Here is a 15447-nt window from a genome sequence, read left to right on the forward strand (position 1 = left end):
CTTTTATTTTACACAAACTTTCCAGGAACTGAAAGCCTTTATTCCAGAGAACATCCTCATGTGCTGACTCATCGGGTGCGGCTCCCTAGACCTGGTCTACATGTGCTGACTCATCGGGTGTGGCAGGGTGTGTAAAGCAAGCTGAACCTGGTGGGCGTGGCTTCAGAGGCTCAACTATATAAGCTGCTCCATCCTTAAGGCCGGTGCTTCACGTTACTGTGCACTTGCGTGCAACGCGACGTTCACCGCCGCTTGGACCAGTTTACTTACCTTTGAAACCAGGCGTTCTCCTGCATACTCACATCCAGGAAACCGGTGTTTCATCTCTTCATCTACAGACTCATCTCCTGACATCCAGTGATCTTGATCCCGACGCCGCAGCACCGCACACCGCATCCACGAACTCAGACCCTGTGAAGAACAAGAAAGACAAGGTTAGAACATATGTCCTAGGGCCGCGCTGCATTTCAACCCTGCGTGCCCCCTAGTTAACAATTTACCAGCTACTGTACCGCTGCAGCTTCGTTTCTCATTCCCTCCGGCTGTCGCCTCGAGCTCTGCAGCTTCTGCAGGGCCAGCAACATCACCTGCAAGGGAAGAAAGCAAAAGAGCAAACATCAAAAGTGGAACGGACAGCAATACAAGACAACAAACTTTACAATACAACAAAAACAGATGAGGAAAGACAAAGGCAAACAGGAACACTTACCTGAAGTATAGTAGCTTAGTCGCAGCAGGACTGGACTACCATGTGCAAGGGACCAGTGAAGGAACTCTGTCCAGATCATAGAAGTGCCCCTGTCAGAAGCAGCAGGACGGAGTGCTTGCCAAAACTAATCAACAGGTGGGGTTTCCAGGGACAGCACATTCCACGGGTACCACGGTTTGGGAGAAGGGGTCTGGAAGGGGATCACGCACACAAGCTGGTATACTCACACCCCCTATTCTCCACACAGGAGCAGTCCCAAGCAGCATCACCTATTACCACCAGTCACCACATAAGCGCAGAGTGCGAAGTCGGACCTGAGCAACCTCACCCCCGAGAGGGCTGCAACCATGCCCCAACACCTCCGCAGAGACCAGGTGAGCATAACAGGATCACCCGTTGTGCATTAAAGAGGGAGAACATAAATAATTAAATATATAGGAAATGATGTTGATGGTACACAGTGGTATCGGTTTTGCAAGGTATCAAGGTATAACTTACATATAAGGTAATGGGCGTGCACTTACAACACGTGGAGTTGCAGTGCTGCTGAAACAATTGTGGCTATGCTTTACCCTCCTAGCATTATGAGTTGCAAAAATATATTATGCATGTATTATGTACCTGAAGTATATGTTATCTGATATATTTTCCCTTAATTACTGATGTCATGACCCGGTTCCTTTCTAGTATCACAAATGAGATGAAGCAGCTCAAATGGGGCGTCATTACTCATTTTAAACACGTGAGCGCATGTATGACGAATTCGGCTCACACCGCTAGCAATTTATAGTTCCAGCACCTGACCTGTGTGTGGAGAGAGACTTCAGGGGAGGGCTGCCACATATGCTCTCTTACTTCCCAGGGCATGAGCACCTCCAGGACCTCTGTGATGGTACCAGAGGAAACAGGCTACACTACGATGATTGACACAGAAGATATTCCCATATGAGGAGAGTTATATGAAAACACGGACAATGGCCCTCATTATAAGTATGGCGGTCCAGTAATAAGGATGCTCGTAGCAATGTACCGGAACCCTTTCTGGACTGCCATACTACAACAATGCAGGTAGGGGGCCACAGATCTCCGCGCAGCCCTGAACTGCTGGGTTTTCAGGCCCCTACCGTCATGGTTGTCACTGAAGCACCGGCACTGTTCGCATAGTCGTATGGGGCTCCATGGAAATGGGCATTTGCCATTACCGCTGCCGCTTGTGATATCCCGCTAGAACCGGGATATCAGGTGGTAGTAAGGGTGTTACGGGGTTGCTGGTAAGCTGCTGCCTACCAGTGGATTTTACAGACAACCCCGTAAAGAACCATAATGATAGAGGGTTGCTAAAGCACAGATGACATGACACAATATACACTGGAAGGCCCAAACAAAGGAGAAGCGAGAACAGCAACACAAAGGGAATCACAATGTTTTAAGATCAGAAGAAGAGGGGTAGGTGGAGTGCCTGAATCCTGCAAGGGACACCAACTCCCAGTATATGGATGGGTGTTTGCAGGAGAAGAATGGGTCATAAGGGCTGCAGGGATGCAAAGCACAAGCACTCCTGACAGTTCTAAGTGCAGATGGTGCAGAGAGAAAACGATGAGTACCTCAATGAGTGGGCAAGGAAGTTCAAGTTGCTCACATGGGTAGAAAACAAGGAAACCCCTCTGCCCAGAATTCCCCACAAGAATAACACCACTATGTTACCAGGATGAAGGTCCAGTAAAGGTTGAAGAGAACGGAGGCTGCAGACACATTTCGAAGGAACATGGCATGAGAGGATGCACAGCAGTATTCGTGGACCATCATCGGGCCTGAAGCTCACATGCAGAAGCACCCCCAAATAGAGGAGAGGCATGTAACCTGGTGCCATTGAATACAACAGCCTTGATGGTTCCCCAGAAGTACAGAAATGGAGGGGTACCCCAAACTGAATGCACATTGGAAGAAGAAAATGTCACTGAAGCTGAGCAGAGTGAAGAGGAGAAGGTGACCTTGAACAAGGATAAACACCAAAGGAACTCAAGTGCATTATTTCCACCGGAACTATTAGAAGCATGTGCAATTTCCCCAATCACTCATTTCTTCCATCATTCTGCTTTGTCCATTTGTCCATATACTAATAGCTGTGGTCTTTCCCAGCAGCCTGGTATTCCTCCTATTGCCTTTTGTCCTGTATTGGGGCTTTGTAATTCCTTTTGTGTCACGTTTTCCGCACCATCCATTTTAATGTGGCCCATTTCTCTTGAAATCGGCCTGTGGTGGTGCACAGCGACAAATGCATGAGGTATTGTGCTGTGGTGGTTCAAACTTCAGTGACTACAAATGTTCTGGATGTCCTCATGGCATAGGGGATGAGAGTGCATATTTAACAGCTCTCCTTCATGCTTTCTTTCCCCTACCGTGGTCATGTGCGTGTACCACATGTTATTAGAAAATTGGGCGAATAAGGTAGGTACAAACTTACCTGATCATAGTTTACGTCATCCCTGCACTTGAGATTTTTTACCTATTTGGCAGCGCTTGTCATCTGCCCAGATATCGCTTCTTAAAAAGCACAGATAAGGGTCGGATTAGTCGGGGTCAGGGCATGTGCATGTGAAAATAAAATTCTTCATAATGCAAGGATGGTGAAGAGGTAGAGACAACAAAAGGTACAATACATCAATACAGCAGTTCAAATTACAGTTCCCATTTTTGTAGTACCGGATGTCCTCTTGCGTTGCTCCAAAGACCTGTAGAAATTCCCTGAAAAGCCTCAAAAATGTGTGATTATAGTTTTAGTGTGTTAGGTTAAGCTCTTTGTCTAAAATATTGGGAGAGCGCTGTACTTAACAACCTCTCCCACACTAAACAGATTCTTGTGTTACTGAGCAATGTTATGCTACAGAGGCCTCCGTGGGTCAACTGTGGGTAGATTTGTGCCATGTAAAGCAGAAAAGCATGAAAGAACAATCAATGCAGGATCATCCGTTCAGTCTCTGTTTCAATTACAGATCTAATAAAGTGCTCCTGAATGGTTGTGTGCGGGAATGGAATCATGTGTTGGAAAAAGGGGATTGCACGAAAAGATTGAATCTGAAATGTTGAATGCACGTTTGTTGTGTATTTGGCATGGTGCATTAGATCAGAGCCCTTTAATACCGAACAAGGGAGCGGGGGTTGCAGGGTTGTCCCCCACATACATTAAAGGCAGTGCGGGTGACAAACAGGCAAAATCCCAAAGGATCAAATGATAAATAACAGGCAAGTGGGCTCCACAATTTTGTAATTCGATCTTTTTGGATACATTGTTTCAACGTATATCCTTGAAGAAGACCTTTACTTTCTCAGTGAATAGCTAATGTGAGGAAAAGATAGTGTGCCTAATCTAACTGTGCATTTTGTCCTTTCCTAATTCTAGCCATAGAGCGGGTTAGTCATTGGTGTGATGCTTCCTCTTTTTCTAGCTCTTCTTTTTTGTATCAAATCGTCTTTGTTCTGGTGGCAGTAGGTCTGACCTCGGCAGGGCTTGATGTCTCTGATATAGTTCCAGGCATTTTTTCCACTCAGCTGAACCACACGGTCAGTGGCCTGCTCAACAAAATAGGGTCCCTTGAACCTTGGCTTGAACCAAGGCCGAATGAAACTCTGCAAAAGAACAATGTCAACTGGGTAAAGTAGTGGCAGTTTTAAAGGTTCTTGATTAGCTTTTGGGGTGTTGTCTTCCTCACTCTTCTTCGACCTCTCCCCCCGGGATTGAAGCTGTCGAGAGATAAAAGAAGCACTACACATCATCAAATCAATATAATCATGCATTTCATCTCCTAGGACAACAGTAGAACCGTGGGTGTCTGTCAAAACTCTAGTAGTAGGAGCAAGTGGGAGTAGTATGAATCACCCTGTCACCACCTCATGGGGGGTTAAGTGGTGGTCAGATCCAGGCGGTTGCATGATGTGAATAGGGCTAGGGGCAGGCAATGAAGCCACCCCTTCTTCACTGTGGCTTTAATTTTTGCTATTTTCTCTTTCAACAGGCCATTTAGGCCCTTGCATATTCAATTCGCTTGCGGGTGATAAGCACAGGAGGAATTGTGCTTGATCCCCAGTAGAGCCGTGATATGCTCAAAGGTCTCATTTACAAAGTAAGGTCCATTGTCAGATCGCTGGACCTCACCCCCCCCCCCAACCTCTTTAATGAGGAATGTTGCAGCTCTGAGAACATCAGGGTGTGAACAGGGACTGGCTTTGATCCACTGGAAAAATGGGCATAAAACTATTATCATGTAGCAGTAGCCTTGGCATACTTGGATCATGTCAACATAATCTACATGGAGGTGTTGGAAAGGCCTGATTGGGCGGTATATTGCAAATAATACAGTTTTCCATGAATGCGACTACATGCTCCACCATATTTGGACAGAACCACTCTTTACCAATGTGTGTGGCAAGTACGTCCCTACTTAGAAGAGTGGGATGATGCAGTTGCATGAGTGCAATCTGCAATAATGCTACTGGGATCACTAGCTTACCTGTGCTCTCCTGTTGCCACAAGGGTGTCTGCAGGGGATATTGAACACCCCCTCCCACCCATAGCTCCTTTTTCTTCTACCAGTGCTTTAATTGGAACTTCATTACTTGCATGGCTGGTAATGCACTATATCCTTCTTAAAGATCATATTCCGCAAGCAGATACGTGTATTCGATGGAGTTTTGAACTCTTTTATTTGTGTAAAATATGCTGCACACTTTGCTTCCATGTCTGCGTTGCCACGGGAGAGTAAATTCACCCCTTTCGTGTTTGTTTGGCAGTTCACAACCACTATGGTTGGTGGGAGTTGTAGTGCATCTATAAGCTTGCCAAATAGGGGCACATGCTGTACTGGTGTGCCATCAGCAGGTCGGAAGGCTCTCCTCTGTTTGTTGTTTGTTTATGTTTATTCATTTGTAGTATGCACCGGATCCGAGGCTATCAGGGCGCAGGAGCAGCAAGGTTATTCTCAGCTTGGTTACAGTGCTGTACAGTAATTACAGGTGTCTACATGAGTCAATACAGTTAAAGATACAAAGGCAATACAGTTACAGATAAAAGGCAGATACATTAACAAGCAATTTGCGAATGTGCATAATGGGTTGGTGGTGAGGTTAGTGGTCATTTTCCTTTATCCACTGAATGTAGTTATGCCTGAAATGGGGGTAGGTTTGAGGTGTCCTTAAAGTAGGTGGCAGGGAGTTCCAGTGTTGGACTGCTTTCACCTGCAGACTATTACCACCAGTTTTGGTTCGCTTAAATCCGGGGACTGTTAGTAGGTTGGCAGTTCTGGTAGATCGGTTGGGGTTGTATCTCTTGACTCTATCGACAAGGTAGCGAGGGGCAGCATTGTTGAGGCATTTGTGCGTCAACAAGGCTATCTTGAGCATTATTTTGGCAGTGGTGGTGAGCCAATTGTGGGCTCTCCTGATGTTAGAGATGTGTTCTTTTTTGAAGATACACAGTGCTGCTCTGAGAGCATTGTTTTGCAAAATCTGGATTTTGTTTGTAACATGTTTATTGGCTCCTACATACAGGGCGTTACAATAATCCAGTTTTGATAAGATTGGGCTCTGGCTAAGGTGGTGCAGCTCTGGGTTGAGAGGAAAGGTTTGGCTAGTCTTATTAATTTACATGTGTGAGCAGTAGAGGAGGCCATGGAGCTAACCTGTGTACGGAAGGATAGGGTGGAGTCTAGATAGAACCCAAGAGTTTTGACTTCCTTGGCTACATTAATGGTATTGCCATCTATACTGAAGCTGGTGTATTTGTGATCTAGTTTATTTAGGTTAGGAGTGGAATCAAGGATGATGAGCTTGGTTTTGTCATCATTCAGGCATAGACTGTGAGAGGCCATACATGCTGGGATGATGAGGTACACCCTGTTCACGAAGGCCAAATCCTTGTCTTAATCCGTTAGCGGGATGAGGATCTGGGTATCATTGGCATAGTTGGTGTAGGTGATACCCAGACCATCAAGATCATCGAACAGGGGGTTTGTGAACACGTTGTACAAGGTAGGGGAGACGCATGATCCCTGGGGAACCCTGCATGTGATGGGGATAGGGTTGGCAGAGGATGACGTAGAGAAGACACACATAGACATGTTGTTAAGGAAAGATTCAATCCAGCCAGTGGCTTCTTGCGAGAAGTGAGCTTCCGAATCTAGGTGGTTACAGAGGATTTTGTGGTCTACTAAATCAAATGCCGCTGAGAGGTCAAGTAGAAGTAGTAGAGCAGTTTTCCCATTGTCTCTGAGGGTGTCAATTTGAGCTTTAAGATCGATGAGTGCAGTCTCTGTCCCATGTTGGGGTCCAAAGCCCGACTGCCGGATTCCCAGGAGATGGTTTATTTCTAGGTATTGTTGTATTTGTAGATAGGATGTCTTATCTAGTATTCTAAGCAGGAAGGGGACTGTGGTGATGGGTCTGTAGTTTGTGGGTATTGATGGGTCTAAAGAGAGTTTTTTGAGTAAGGGCCATCGTGACCGTCCAACTTGTACTGTAGACGACACGTAGGTTGAATCAGAATACACTGTGACTTCCTGGTCCTTGTGCCATTCTAATTCCTTTATGAGAGCCACTTATTCTGCCATTTGTGCTGAAAAATGTAAAGGCAATCTTGAGCTTGCTACTACTTCAGTCATCCCGTCTGATTTAATTTTCACTGCTGCCATCCCAGTATGTCTTTCTCCCATTGCCTGGTCTATCGTCGAAGACCCATCAATGTAAAATACTTCTCCCCCATCAAGGGCATTCTGCCCCACTTTGGGAATGTCATGGTATTGTTCCATATATGTAGAACACTTGTGCACAGAGTATCCCTCTTTCACTGGTTCAGCTAGGAATTTCGCTGGGTTTACAATTCTGCATCTTACTACCTTTTTTGCTGGATTCAAGATAATCCCCTCATATCCAGATGCTCTCTAACTAGTCAATGTGCTTTTAGGTTTTTCGAGGATCGCGAAGAGAGCATGCTCCATGTAAAGTGTGGTGCGGCACCCCATTGTGATACTCATCGACTTTTCTACTGTGAATGCAGCAGCAGCAAAATATTGTTTGCATGGGTAAATGTGCCCTGATCTCTGGATCTAACTGCCCGCTACAGTAGGGCATTGGCTTGTGTCTTAGGGTTGTCTTTTGCGTGAGTACCGCAGTCATAACTGCTCTGTTGCGGTTTAAAAACAAATAAAAGTCGTCATGGTAATCAGGAACCCCTAACACTGGCGCTGTTCATATTGACTTCTTCAGCTCCTCAAATGCTTCCGTCATTTTGTGTGTCAATAATAGGTTACCATCCCCTCTCTGTGCCTCACGGAGCCCACTTAATAGGGGTCTCCTGTACGTGTTGTAGTCAATAGCCAGGCTTTGCAGTAAATATAAAGGCCCAGAAATGGCTGAATTTCTCTCACTGTCTTTGGCATCGGCATTCTGAAGATCACCTCTGCCCTTTCTGTAGTTACCCTTCGGCTTTGCTGCAATATCAGCTGTCCAATGTACAACACCTCCTACTGGCAATATTGTAATTTCACCTTGTCTTCTCTGCTAACAATGTCAACAAGTATACTGAGTCATTTCGACACTGCTATTCAGACTTGCTGCAAATCAAAATATCATCCACATACTGAATGATGGTACTCTGCATCTGTATGTTGCTGATGTCCATTTGGAGAACCCTATTAAAGATAGAGGGTGATTCACAGTGCCCCTGTGGTAATCTTGTGTGTTTCCATATAGAGAAGAAGTCATGTCATGTGACTCTTTGAGAAGTGGTATAGAAAAGAAGGCATTATTCAAATCTATTACCATGAAATGAGTAGCTTCTGCCGAGATGCTACATAGAATTGTCGTTGGATTAGGAAGTAGAGGAAATTCTGCTTCGAAAATTTGATTTAAAGGACACAAATCCTGAATAAAATGCCATGATCCCCCTGTCGCCTTCTTCACCGGGTACACATCTGTGTTACACTGTGACTCGAAGGTACTCGAATACCTTGCTTTACTAACACAGTGATTGTCTCATAAATACCCTCATCTGCCTCTTTTGATAGGGGATATTGTCTTGCCCTTGTTAATGTAGCCCCTGGCTTGAGCTTTATTTTGACAGCTCAGATCCCTTTTAACAGACCCATGTCATATGGGTTGCTGGTCCATACGATGCTGGGCCCTTGCCCCAAGTTGTCCTCGAAAAATAAATGGTGTTGGTGCCCTTTGCAAAATATCATTCTCTGTGGCACTTCCCTGTGATGTATACTCATCCAGTGTGTAGTGCTCATAAAAAACACTGTGTCGTGATCTGAACGATCATCAAAAAACAGTTCCTCAACTATCAAATCAGTCAGCCTCTGCCCTTCAACTAATGTGAGTACTGTCCTCCATAACCATCCCTCATCGTCAGTCCCATGCAACACTATTCTCTCATCTTTTACTACAACCGCTTCTAGTTCTATCGTTATCATATGTCCTTCCTTTTCATCCAGGGGAATTTATGGTCTGAACAAGAACTCATTGGATATGCCTAATAGTCTGCCTTGTATTCCTGGAAGCCATGCAATAAGCACTTACGCTCCATATTGGTATAGTTCAAAGTCTGCTGGTACCGCCCCCCCCTGTACAGTCTGCCCTCAATATGCCTGAATGAGTTCTCTCGTGTTCATGTAGTGAATTCCTGGTGTCGAGCACACTACCCCAGCTCTGTAAATGAAATGGTCATTTTGAGTCAGCTCATCATGTCCGTACCCATAATGTTTACTGTCTGTCGGGAATATAACAATGGCAAAGTCAGGTTGTGTTCTCCCATGGAAAGTGTGGGTTCATCAGTAAAAGGAACCAAATCTGTAGCTCCTGAGAATCCTTGCATAATCCTTGCATATTCCTTGCAATGCCTGACATTGATATCTTCCTTCCTTAATATAGGATCGAGTTGCCACTGTATCAATGAGAAAGGAGATAATCTTACTACCGATTGTCATCCCTGTATGTGGATCCTCATTCGGGTTGGGTGTAACGGATAGGATCGAACACATCAGATTTGTCTGTAGACTGTCCTATTGCAGTTATAATGACAATCCGATCACTGTAAATGGATTCCCCCCATTACAGTTACTCCTCCCAGTTTTCGCACATGGAGTCTGTGCGTGTGGCTCCTGTTGACTTCTTCATTTTTTCCATGCGTGGTCTTGAGTGTCAGTCCTCACTGGTCGCCGTGCAGCCCTTTAGGCGTGCGGCAGGATGAGGCTTAATACCGAAAGGTTTTAGCGACCAGCCTCTTGCTACCACACGTAAAGAATCAGCAGGGGCTCTCTAGCAGTCAATCTGATTACCAGCAAAAGGATACTTGGGCTCTGAGCCTCTGCACATACAGGGTAAATTTGTCTGCACTGTGTGACCTGTCCCTAGGATGATCCAGTCATCCCTTGGTTCTCCCCATTCTCTTCTCTTCTCTTCTCTTCTCTTCTCTTCTCTTCTCTTCTCTTCTCTTCTCTTCTCTTCTCTTCTCTTCTCTTCTCTTCTCTTCTCTTCTCTTCTCTTCTCTTCTCTCCTCTCCTCTCTTCTCTTCTCTTCTCTTCTCTTCTCTTCTCTTCTCTTCTCTTCTCTTCTCTTCTCTTCTCTTCTCATGTCATCCCCTTCTCCCCACACTTTGTCTCTGTCAGGGCTTGTTTCCTTGGAGCAGCACTGAGGCCTCTCCCCCTTGTCATCGTCGTCTCCAGCTGGTCTTCATCTGACCCTATGGTCCCAATACTATTGTCACTGTTCTCTTCTCTTTCGTCCTTGAAACTAAGCCTCCTTAACATCTCTTTGTCCCGTTGTTTTCCCTTTGCTCGATCTGTAAAACCCCATTGCCCCCTCAACAAGGGCCCTGTGGTACCCCTAGTCGTCTGTGCAAAGATGATCTGTCTCTTCTGCTCCTGTAAAGATACCCTAGTCTACGTTGTATCCCTTCCCCGTCATCATCTTTCAGCCGTGTCAAGTCTGTCTTAATGTCCACCGCTTTCTAAAATCATCTCTGCCTACTTCCATCTCATTCCCGCTCTCGTCTCCTATTCTCCTCTTCTTCTCTGAGTCAGAGCTCTTTAAGAAGTTGCTCGACTTCCAACTTTCTTTTTGCCCTCTTTATTTGTAATTGTTTCTCCTGATCTTCTTCGGCCTTCCTCCTCGCTGTTTCCTCTAGACTCTCTGCTTTTTCTTCCCTCTTTCCTCATTCTGCCTTTCTTCTGATTGCTCTTGTTCTCTTCTCAACTTTTCATACTCCTCCTTCTCTTCTCCTCTCCTCTCTTCTCTTCTCTTCTCTTCTCTTCTCTTCTCTTCTCTTCTCTTCTCTTCTCTTCTCTTCTCTTCTCTTCTCTTCTCTTCTCTTCTCTTCCTCCATTATTTCTGCCCATTCCTTAGCTATCTTCTCCGTATCTTTATGATTTGAAGCTTCCTCTCCCATTGACCCCATCTCACTTGTGGCCTTCCCGTCCAGTTTAAGCAATGTCTGTCCACCTACCCATTCATTTGGCGGGACTATTGTCTCAGGACCTTCGCTATGTCCTCTCCTCTGAAAAAAGTCATTTTCCTTCAGTTTTGCTTGCAATACACTGCTCTCCTTACAATTTGCCACTGTTATCCTGCGCCTTTTTATTTGCTTGCTTTGCACCACCAAATGTTGCCTTTGCTGCTATATGCTGGCGGTGCAAAAGTAGGATTTGTGTATTCTGCTGCTGCTTTCAATTCCTTTAAGGAGTAAAATCCCTGACTTCGTGCTGTTGGATCTAAATTTGCGGTTTGAAGAAGAGGGGGGGGGGGCCGAAACTGTTTGCTTTCATACCACGTTGACTCCATTGCTTTTGGATCGAGTTCCTTTCCTCGTCCTGAAACATTTTCCATAGTTCTAATATAGCCAACCGGTTACTTAATTTCTTCCCCTTACACGCTGCATGTAAATGCATTGCCATATGTTGCTGCACGCATTTGGAAAAGCGTTCATCTTTGGACAATGGCTTTGCTATTTGTGATGTCATCTTTGATGTCCTGGGTGTTAGTGTTAGCAGTGCACGGTGGCGCGAGTTATGGTTGCTTATCTTACCATGACTGCCGAATTTCAGGGGTTTTTCGGTTTTACTTTGAACCATAACGTCCCTGTAACAACGTTTTTTAACTGAATTTCATAGGTTTTTCGTAGTGCAACTTAATCCTAACGTCCCTTTAACAAAGTTTTTTCACTGAATTTCATAGGTTTTTCGTAGCACAACTTAACCATAACGTCCCTTTAACAATGTTTTTTCACTGAATTTCATAGGTTTTTAGTAGCACAACTTAACCATAATATCCCTGACTTCATATACATGTAACATAGAACATACTGAACCCCCACGTAGTGATTTTGATGTCCGCGGACTACCGCCATGTCCGCAGACATATCGAGAATCTGAGCGTGGTGAATGTAAATTTACATAGTGTGCCCCATTTCCCCTTTGAAGTTGGCTCTGAAAAGAGACGTTTACTTTGTTTTTTTTACAGATGCTTGACAGACACCTGTTATTTTGTATTTTTTTTCTTGTTTTTTTTCTTACTTTACTCCTAAAATCTTCACATAACCTTCTCCAAAGCAACCCTTACATTCCAAAATTAAAAGGCATTTCCCGTAAAAGATAAAGAGATGCCATCTTCTTTAAAATTAACAGTATTACTGGCATCAATATTCTCATTATTACAGAAGAACATACCAGCTCTAAGCATGAAGGCACACATGCCTCGGTTGATGACACACCTAGCAATGTTTTGCTGAGGACAAAAAACTGAGCTATTGTCCCATACTGCCCTAGGTAGTAATCCAGAAAAAATTACTTTCGCATTTGGAAGGATCTTCATTACGGCTTGAACCAAGTGTTCCAAATCAGCCAACAAAGTAGGGGCACTGACGTTGCCCAAATGGAAAGCACCATAGTGCAAAACTACCACATGCGGACTGTTAATCGTGGCCATATCCTCACAAACTTGTACAATTCCCTGTACATTGCAATCAGGCACAGTGTTCCACACCACCTCCACTCCTTTCACATCAAAGTTCTTTTCAACATGCCTGCATCGAGCGTATTGTTGTAAACCATGCACAAACATATCTCCAAGCACGAACACCCTGACTTTCTCTACTCTGCCATCTTCACCACACACAGTCTCTTTCAACACAAATCCACAACCTCACATCTGATTGGCTAATCCGTACAGTCTTCTTTCCATGGTGGATTTGCTGGAAAACCCCGGATGTAGCACGCCCTGTCCACGGACAGCCGCGGTGTCCACGGACAGCGTAACTCTTCGACACCCCTTCTACCATTTCTACTTTACTCCCTGTGCCATTCCCTCATTGCATACATCCAAGCAGTCACACAATACGAAGAACGTCCTCAGAACACCCCCATTTTGTTTATTTTCGAACATTTCAGGACAATTATCATTTCATTATTCAACATATTAACATTACAAATATTATACTTTCATCTTGTACGCTGCACACAATGCTATGTTTCTCCATTAGTAGCTCAGTATGCTAGATAGAATCCCATAATACAATGCTATTTATATCAATGCATCGTTCAAAGCACTAATTACGGTATGATATTTATTGCAATGATCCTTGACACTTTTTTCGCAACATTATAATAAAAATCCCTTGTGCACAAATTTCATGAAAAGTAAATGCACATGTGGGTCCTCATTCCGACCCTGGCGTTAACCAAGGCGCTATTAGCGCCTTGGTTGACGCCAGTATTTTTCCTACTCCGCCATGGTGAATGGCGTAATTACCGCCCCATTCCAAGGTTGGCGGGGGCGGTAATTCCCCATTCACCATGGGCCCTTTCCCATTCCCATTTTTGGCTCATAGAGCTCAATGGGAATGGGGAAGGCGCTAATTACGGCACCGTAAATTACAGTGCTGTAATTAGCTCCTAGGTCCCTTTGCGGGTTGGTTTTTTAACGCCTGCAAAAAGCAGGCGTTAAGTACCAACCCACAAAGGGAACTCGGAATAGGGCAGTAAGGATTTAATGGCACCGGTCTCGTTACCGGCGACCGTTACCCCTTACCGCCCTACTCGGAATGACCCCCGTGATGTCATCAGTGATGTCATCAATGACATTTGCGATGCCATCTTTGATGTCCTGGGTGTTAGTCTTAGCAGTGGTGGCACGAGTTATGGTTGCTTAGCTTAACATAACTGGCGAATTTCAGGGGTTTTTCGGCTTTACTTGGAACCATAACATCCCTTAAGCAAACTTTTTTTATTAGCACGAAAACAATATAGAAAGATGTAGTGTAAACAGCAAATTCTCACAGATGGCTATACACAGAATGTTGCAAAGTAAGAATTTATGCTCATTCACAGTGAAGGTCAGCTGCTTCCATTTTTTTCTCGCAGCCCGGAGAGGCCCACGACTCCCAGTATAAGGTTCTATTTTTTTTTTACCTTGACAGACAGAGATTGTGCTGAAAGACTTCTTTTGAAGAAGTGTAGCAAAAACGTAAGACACGATAAAGATGAAATTTCTGAAACGAAACCACTTTTGTATGTTATATCACTTTGAGAAAGATCGTTGGCACAGGCAGAGTTGTATTTTGGGACTGCACTACACTTGGACAATGGAAAATGCAATTATAATGTAAGTAACCCTTTAGATTATTTTATACCGGAATATAATAACAATAGCGTGACATTAAAGCCCGGTCAAGTTGTACTTGTTCGTTCAATGTGGCATATTGTTTTCTACCGCGCACTATCACCGCCAAATTGATCCCCTGTCATTTAGAGGGCTCTGAAAAAGGCAGACGACACAGGGTGGGTTAATAGAAATAATTTAACCGGTCTGTAGCCGGTCAAGCGCTCTACTCGCTGTGCCACTTCACTGTAGCCGGTCAAGTGGCATAGCGAGTAGAGCGCTCGCTCTGACATCCGTGCACAGCTTGCTAACGCAGGTTCGAATCCCGGCACGGCCAAACTCAGCCTTTCATCCTTCCGTGGTCGATAAATGAGCACCACACACCATGGGTAATAATAAGCAGCGCTGAGATACCTGACGGTTCTTAGCGCTATATAAATGCGAAAATATTATTATTTTATTATTAACAAACTCCGTTGCATTATCTTTGCTAGCAAATAGTTTCACACCCTAATAAATAAAATGAATATTTTTAATAAAGATCGGCTGGTGAGACTAATTTATGTTTTTCAAAACAGGTATGTTGCCCCATTTTTCCAATGTCACGATTTTCAGACTCCAGCGGATGGATTTTTCAACTGCCAGGTGCAGCTCCATGTAAGCAACTTCATGACCCTCACCATTTTATGGGACAATCGCCAAGGACCAATATGCCCTTTCGCAGTACTAGCGGCTAGAAGCAACATACCAACCATTATGGTGGTCTAATGCCTCGTTGTTGGAGCAACCTTCCGATTATCAGTGCAACCATTTACTGCTTTTATCATAAACCAACAGCCTATCTACCGCAAAGGAACATCGCGTGGCTCAACATGAACTTTTGCGGATCGACAACAAAGACAAATGAAAATCGCTGAATATTCTCTAAACATTTGATGTCAAATAAATGTACTTTACAAAATTTACAATCTTGCTGTTGGCTTTTAAATCACAGTTTCATATTCCGAATTGTGGCGCGCTGTGTTGTGACATAATGTGTGTTGTCTTCCGGGTTCTGTGTAAAGTCACGTAGGACTGGAGACGACTGGGCGCGT

At 44.5% G+C, this 15447-nt stretch overlaps 1 long non-coding RNA gene across 1 annotated transcript; it reads left to right on the plus strand.

Annotated features, from left to right (window-relative positions):
* Positions 1 to 252: 252 nt before the first annotated feature.
* LOC138515500 (uncharacterized) lies at positions 253 to 15233 on the plus strand. Its single transcript, XR_011282031.1, has 3 exons — positions 253 to 844; positions 957 to 1083; positions 14932 to 15233. It is a non-coding gene; the product is annotated as an uncharacterized lncRNA (long non-coding RNA).
* Positions 15234 to 15447: the final 214 nt, after the last annotated feature.

The sequence above is a fragment of the Ambystoma mexicanum genome, chromosome 6q (assembly GCF_040938575.1).
Source record: "Ambystoma mexicanum isolate Mex_15411 chromosome 6q, UKY_AmexF1_1, whole genome shotgun sequence".
In the NCBI taxonomy this organism is placed as follows: domain Eukaryota; kingdom Metazoa; phylum Chordata; class Amphibia; order Caudata; family Ambystomatidae; genus Ambystoma; species Ambystoma mexicanum.